Source organism: Mustelus asterias, chromosome 3 (genome assembly GCF_964213995.1).
Source record: "Mustelus asterias chromosome 3, sMusAst1.hap1.1, whole genome shotgun sequence".
NCBI lineage: Eukaryota > Metazoa > Chordata > Chondrichthyes > Carcharhiniformes > Triakidae > Mustelus > Mustelus asterias.
Window position 1 is genome coordinate 16,868,368 of NC_135803.1, and position 8,210 is coordinate 16,876,577.

Consider the following 8,210-nt stretch of genomic DNA (forward strand, 5'->3'; position numbering starts at 1 on the left):
CCACACACACACCCACGCACCCACACACACAAACATCCACACACCCAGACACACGCACACACACACACACCCAGACACCCAGACACCCACACACACACCCACGCACCCACTCACACATCCACACCCCCAAACATCCACACACCCAGACACACACGCACACTCACACGCACACACACACACACCCGCCCCCCCCAACACACACACACAGACACACGTGCACACACACAACAGATAAAGGTAGCACACTTTTATAGATTACAGTTAATATCTGCCAAAATCAGGGAGCTGGGTAGTGGTATTGTCACTGGGCCTCATAATCCAGAGGCTCTGGGGACCAGGTTCGAATCCCACCACGGCAGACAGTGAAATTTGAATTCAATAAAAATCTGGAATGAAAAGTCTGATGATGACCATGAAACCATTGTCGATTGTCGTAAAAACCCATCTGGCTCACTAATCTCCTTTAGGGAAGAAAATCTGCTGTCCTTACCTGCATGTGACTCCAGACCCACAGCAATGCTGTTGACACTTAACTGCCCTTTGAACAAGGGCAACAGCTGCTGGCCCAGCCAGCGACGCCCACATCCCACGAAAGAATAAACAAAAAAATCTTGCTGCTGGTACGGTCACGCCAATGGCTCACTCCTGCTGCGGGTTTCCTGACGCGAGGGGTGCGTTCAACTGGAAACTCCATTGATAATGACAGGATCCCTAAGATCCCTCTGCCAGCGAGTGGGGTGCCGCCTCCTGGCACAACGAAACACGCCACGGAGAGGGAGAAAAATCCCATCCACAGTCTCCGATTTATGATTTCCAGTCTCTCACTTGACAAGCATGTAGTTTAGAAATGGATCACATGATTTTAAATTGAAGTGAGGGCCTTGTGAAGTGAAGGATTTCTCATTTTGGGATTGAAAAAGGTTGATTGTAGTGTGTATTTTTGATTCCTGGAGGAGCACTTAACCTTGTCCCAAACAGTGCCCCAGGTAAGTTACCTTTGCCTTAGCAAACTCACTCTTAGCTTAGTTCATTGCAAAGTGAGTTGTTCTTGGAACATTGCCATCAGGTGGTCTAAATAATCCCTTTTCAAGTATCGTGGTAAACTCACAGTTCATTCAGCCTAATGGTATTATCGCTGGACTATTAATCCAGAAACTCAGCTAATGTTCTGGGAATCCGAATTCGAATCCCATCACAGCAGATGGTGGCATTTGAATTCAATAAAAAATATCTGGAATTAAGAATCTACTGATGACCATGAAACCATAGCTGATTGTCGGAAAAACCCATCTAGTTCACTAATGTCCTTTCGGGAAATTAATCTGCTGTCCTTACCTGGGCTGGCCTACATGAAGCTCCAAAGCCACAGCAACTCTCAACTGCTCTCTGAAATGATCTAGCAAGCCACCCAGTTCAAGGGCAACTAGGGATGGGCAATAAATGCTGGTCAGCCAGCGACGCCCATGTCCCATGAATGATTAAAAAAAGCCTTCTGCACAGTTGGGTAATGATCTGGTTTGTCAACCTCTGAAACCTTGCTGGGACATTTTTGAATCTGAATCACATGCCCTTAATCTGGCATAGACCATCTGTGGTAACAATGGCTGAGACTTCTCTTGCTCTTGGGACATGGGGATTTGCTAGCGCCTTTCAAAAAGGTTGATTTTGCTGAGGGGTGTAACCCATATTATCTGTACAATCCTGGATATGAGGAATTGGATCTGTATTGTTTGGGGTCACCCCATTTACCTCCCGATATTCAATGCAGCACTCTTTTGATCGATCCGATTTTGGGACTAGTACAATGGAGGAACTCCAGCTGCTCTGATTGGGTTCGATTGTCTAACATGTATTTGATTCCTTGTTTGACCTGGGCAGCTTGTTGGGAATCACTCTGTTGGGATTTTGCTTTATCGGTGATATATCCTCTAAGCCCACATAGAATCATAGAATCCCTACAGTGCAGAAGGAGGCCATTTGGCCCGTCGAGAATGCACCGACCACAACCCCACCCAGGCCCTATTCCCGTAACCCCTCATATTTACCTTGCTGATCCCCCTGACACTAGGGTCAATTTAGCATGGCCAATCAACCTAACCCGCATATCTTTTGACCGTGGGAGGAAACCGGAGCACCCGGAGGAAACCCACGGGGAGACACGGGGAGAATGTGCAGACTCCACACAGACAGTGACCCGAGGCCGGAATTGAACCCGGGTCCCTGACGCTGAGAGGCAGCAGTGCTAACCATTGTGCCACCATCATTGTCAGTCATAATGGGGTACATCCCGGTTGGTCCCTAGAGATTTCTTTTAGATTCTTCGAGCGGTATGACTATATCCTTCTGTTGCTCTTCTGGTAGGTAGGTTCATAGGACAGTTACATTCTTCAGAACTTTTGTGTTTGCCAGCCAAATATTTGGGGGTTCAACCTGAGAATCCTGCAGTTGCTTCTCCTCACCAAACTCTCCTGGCTGTCCTCTGCTATGTCTACCTTGCTGGTTGGCTAATCTCTCAGGTGTGATGTTTCGTTAACTATATGAATGTGGCATAACCAGTGTTTCTATCCCTGGTCAGTGGTGCGGACAAAATAATTTACCTCACTGATCCTGTAGGTCACTCAACATGGATCCCCAACTTTGGTGCAGCAAGGGGTACCATCACTAGGACCTGTTCTCCTGACTGGAGAATCTGCATCTCAGTGCGTCTGTCTGGCTGCCTTTTCATGACTGGCAGGGGACAATCAAGGATCAGGCAGGTTGATCTCTGATGTTGGGGTTGAGTCAATGATCACGGTAACCGATGAGGTTAAACTGAGGCTTTACCTGATGCAATTTTTTCAAAGCCACCTCGGCCTTTTGGCTAAGGTGAATGCCGGAATTCTACCGCCTCGCCCGCATGAGGCCAATGGAGAATGCCATTCTGCGAGCCTTGCCCGCCCCAATTTTGGGACGGGCATGCCGGTAAGTGTCAGATCAAGACCAGGATGGGGTGCAGTGCCTCATCTTGTCAGCTTGGATCTTGTTTATCTCTCTCATGGGGACCGTGAATTGGATTCAATTTGAATTTGTTTTTGTTTGGATGGAATACAAGTTTTTCGAAATGCCATCGAGCAGGATCTGGAAAAGCGATTCCTGGAATGTGGATACATACTCAGGCAGTGAGGTGCCCTCTCTGGGCTCCAGAAACTGTTTTGTGTAGCTTCAGGAGGGACCATACACCGCATGTCTGTAAATTGATTGAAACAGTGGATTGGGAAGGATACCGAACAGTAGGTAGTCTAAACCCTTATCCCAGTCACAAAAGGATTCGAGGCAATAAGTCCAAACCATAGTTTTCAAGGTTTGGTGATGCTGCTCTAATACCCCTTTGGGTTGAGGGGTCCTAGGCGGATGCCTTCAGCTGGGTTATTCCCAGGTTGTGGATGACCTACCAGGATAAACAGGACATGAGAGCTGTTCCTTGGATTTCTTCCGGCAGTCCATTCCAGGTAAAGTCAGTCCCTCAATCACAGCTTTGGCTGTGAGCTTTGTGAAGGGAAAGGCTTCATGCAGTCCAATAGCCAGGTCCACTATGGCAGGGAGACCCTCTCCTGGTTTTGGGTAGAGGGCCCACTATCAGGTTAAAAGGTTCACCAAACTCAGAATGCTTTAATTGTGGTTTGGGTTTATCCTGCACCCTGATTAGTGTGGCAGTTATTGATTGGCCATGCTAAATTGACCCGAGTGTCAGGGGGACTAGTAGGGTAAATATGTGGGGTTACGGGAATAGGGCCTGTGTGGGATTGTGGTCGGTGCAGACTCAATGGGCCAAATGGCCTCCTTCTGCACTGTAAGGATTCTATGATTCTAACATGAGGCAACATCAAATCAGAGGTGAGGCCAGAAAAGGTGCCTGCTTATACGGACTGAGGTTTTGCAGGTACCCACATTTCTAACCACTGGGATAGATTGGGCAATTCGTAAAATTCCCTTATAATACTTTGGGACCACTACACTACTTCTCATCTGCAGGTCACTCAGGGGATCTCCATTTCCTCAATACTATGCCATCTCTTATAACAGAGTGGCTTCTGCCTCAGAGCAGGCAGCCCGTGCTATGGGCTTTAGTTCAGGATCTACCCTCTGTGCTTTATGAATAAGGCTCAACTGAGCTCCTCCTCCCCTTCAGACACGTTTCTAAGCAAGGTTTCAGCTAGCCAAACCTCTGGCTCATCCAGGTGGACTGTTGGCTTCTTCTCGGTTAAACTTGCCTCCGCTGGCCTGGAACGAGGTCACTACACAACCGGGGAAAATCCCTGGGACTTCCTCCGAAAGCTGCTTGTTTTCCCTTTTCTCCTTTAGCCTTCAATATGAGTTCATAGACATTTAGGATGGCAGTGTTTGGCCGATTCATAGTTGTGGAGCTGTCTGCATAGATAACTCACAAGCTCTTACTACTGGCTGACCCTGCATTCAGTGAGTCCAAATCTTTAGCTGATATAATAGCTTCTCAAAAGCTACGAAGGAGGTTTCCACAGCCTCTTTTCTCCAACCTGAGCACTCGGTCCTCAAAAAATCAAAGCTAGTTTCTGAACCTGGGGTCGCTACATCACCAGCACCGTTTCTACTGGGGTGGGATTGGGGTCGGGGGACGGGGACGGGGGGGAGGGGGGGGGGGGGTGGGGGAGGGTGGGAGTTGAGGCTGGAAGGCCAGTGATCGGGCCATAGGGATGTCGGAGGGGCAGCAATACGGGGTTGTGGGGCTGGCCAGCGATCGAGTGACGGGCAGCGCGGGGCTATTGCGCACGCGTCGATCTCGGCGCTGACAGATCAGTGCATTCGCAGTGGCCCGCTCAGCGCTATGCTGCCAGCCTCTCCCGTGGGAATAGGCCCCACTCACAGCTTTTTAATGAGATTCACACTAGTGCACTCTGCAGTGCATAGAGTGTGGGAGATTCATTTTGAAACTCCCACTGAAATGAACCAGCAGGATTTACTCCAGTTCTTAGGCGAATTCGACACTTTGAATTTTTTTGGGAGAATCCCACCCCAGATATTTAAATCAGAGAATCCCTATGGTGCAGAAGGAGGCCATTCAGCCCATTGAATCTGCCCCGACAGCAATCCCACCCAGGCCCTATCCCCGTAACCCCACATATTTACCCTGTTAATCGCCCTCACATTAATGGTCAACTTAGCATGGCCAATCAACCTAACCCGCACATCTTTGGACAGCCTGCATTGGCCACGACTCTACATTGATATTCTACAGTGTACTGGAAAGTGAATTGTGGTCTGTGTTGTAAGTGGGAATTAAAAACAAATCTTACACTGAACGGTACACTTAATTGAAAACTTTGCTGTGGTTAAATTGGTTTAAGTTTTATTTATTTTCCCAACTGAAATTTAATGAAGGCTTTACATTATCGCGCTCTTTGATACATTGTGTTAATATTAAATTTGTAGCCAGCTCATCATTCTTCACAGTGTCTCCTGAATGCAGAATGAATCGTGAAATGAAAAGGTACTTTCAAACTGCAAGTACCACGAAGCTAATGTGGACTGACAGCTTCAAAATTAAACTTAACTTAAAACTTAAATAAACATAAAACAACAGCTTATATTTGTGTAGCGCCTTTGACTCAATAGAACATCCCGAGATGCTTTTAAACATCTGTGATAAAGAAGGAATGTAAGAAAAGGGATAACCAGCTGTGGATAACTAAGGAAATAAAGGAGAGTATTAAATTAAAAACCAATGCGTACAGAGTGGCCAAAACTAGTGGGGAATTAGAAGATTGGGAAAGCTTTAAAAAACAACAAAGAACTACTGAGGAAGCGATAAAGAAAGGAAAGATAGATTATGAAACTAAACTAGCACAAAATATAAAAACTGATAGTAAAAGTTCTAACAAATATATAAAAAGGAAAAGAGTGGCGAAAGTAAATGTTGGACCCTTAGAAGACGAGAAGGGGGATTTAATAATGGGAAACGAGGAAATGGCCGAGGCTTTAAACAAGTTTTTTGTGTCGGCCTTCACAGTGGAGGACACAAATAGCTGACCGAAAATTGACGGTCGTGGGACTGTAGGGGGTGAGGTCCTTAAAACGATTACTATTACTGAAGGGGTAGTGCTTGGTAGGCTAATGGGACTAAAGGTAGACAAGTCCCCGGGCCTGGATGGAATGCATCCCAGGGTACTGAAAGAAATGGCAGAAGTAATAGCAGATGCGTTGGTTGTAATTTATCAAAATTCGCTGGACTCTGGGGAAATGCCAGCTGATTGGAAAACAGCTAATGTGATGCCACTGTTTAAAAAAGGAGGTAGACAAAAGGCAGGTAACTACAGGCCAGTTAGCTTAACATCCGTAGTTGGGAAATTGCTGGAATCCATCATTAAAGAGGAAATAGCAGGACACCTGGAAAAAAATGGTTCGATCAAGCAGATGCAGCATGGATTCATGAAGGGAAAGCCGTGTTTGACGAATTTACTGGATTTTTATGAAGATGTAACAAGTGCAGTTGACAGAGGGGAACCGGTGGATGTGGTGTTTTTAGATTTCCAGAAGGCGTTCGATAAGGTGCGTCACAAAAGGTTCCTGCAGAAGATTAAGGTACACGGAGTTGGGGGTAAAGTGTTAGTGTGGATTGAGGATTGGCTATCTAACAGGAAGCAGAGAGTTGGAATAAATGGGTGCTTTTCTGGTTGGAAGTTGGTGACTAGTGGCGTGCCGCAGGGATCGGTGCTGGGGCCTCAACTGTTTACCATATACATAGGCGATCTGGAGGAGGGGACCGAGTGTAGGGTAACAAAGTTTGCGGATGACACAAAGATGAGTGGGATAGCGAATTGCGTGGAGGATGCAGAAAGTCTGCAGAGAGATTTGGACCGGCTATGTGAGTGGGCGAGGATCTGGCAGATGGAGTATAACGTTGACAAGTGTGAGGTTATCCACTTTGGAAGGAATAATAGTAAAATGGACTATTATTTAAATGGTGCAAAATTACAACATGCTACTGTGCAGAGGGACCTGGGGGTCCTTGTGCATGAATCGCAAAAACTCAGTTTGCAGGTGCAGCAGGTGATCAAGAAGGCAAATGGAATGTTGGCCTTTATCACGAAGGGGATGGAGTATAAAAGCAGGGAGGTCTTGCTGCAATTGTACAAGGTACTGGTGAGGCCGCAACTAGAGTACTGTGTGTAATTTTGGTCCCCTTATTTGCGGAAGGATATATTGGCCTTGGAGGGACTACAGAGAAGGTTCACCAGGTTGATACCGGAGATGAGGAGGTTAGCTTATGAAGAGAGATTGAGTAGATTGGGCCTGTACTCGTTGGAGTTTAGAAGGCTGAGGGGAGATCTTATAGAGACATATAAGATAATGAAGGGGCTTGACAGGGTAGAGGCAGAGAGATTCTTTCCACTTAGAAAGGAAACAAGAACTAGAGGACACAGCCTCAAAATAAGGGGGAGTCAGTTTAGAACAGAGTTGAGGAGGAACTTCTTCTCTCAGAGGGTAGTGAATCTCTGGAATTCTCTGCCCATTGAAGCAGTGGAGGCTACCTCGTTAAAGATGTTTAAGTCCCAGGTAGATAGATTTCTGATCAATAAGGGAATTAATGGTTATGGGGAACGGGCGGGTAAGTGGACCTAAACCGCTATCAGTTCAGCCATGATCTTATTGAATGTCGGGGCAGGCTCGAGGGGCCAGATGGCCTACTCCTGCTCCTATTTCTTATGTTCTTATGTTCTTAAACTGTGACGTCCTAACGATGTTGGGGGTCGCAGGTTTTAACAAAAACAAAAGAATGTGGTTTGCACACCTTGGCTGCGGTTTTTTCAAAAAACGTCCAAGTGTAAAACAGGCAAGAAAATGGGAGGTTTCCTCGCCGCCTTTCTCAATGAGATCGGACATGGTAATTCATGGCACTCTGTGCAATACCAAAGCATGAATGAGAATCTTGCCAGAAGGAGGGGTGGAGCCTCAGCTCACTTGTGAGACCAGTTGCTGAGCTCCAGGGGCAGGATTTAAAAACAAGGATGTGTAGAACATAGAACATAGAACAGTACAGCACAGAACAGGCCCTTTGGCCCACGATGTTGTGCCGAGCTTTATCTGAAACCAAGATCAAGCTATCCCACTCCCTATCATCTTGGTGTGCTCCATGTGCCTATCCAATAACCGCTTAAATGTTCCTACAGTGTCTGACTCCACTATCACTGCAGGCA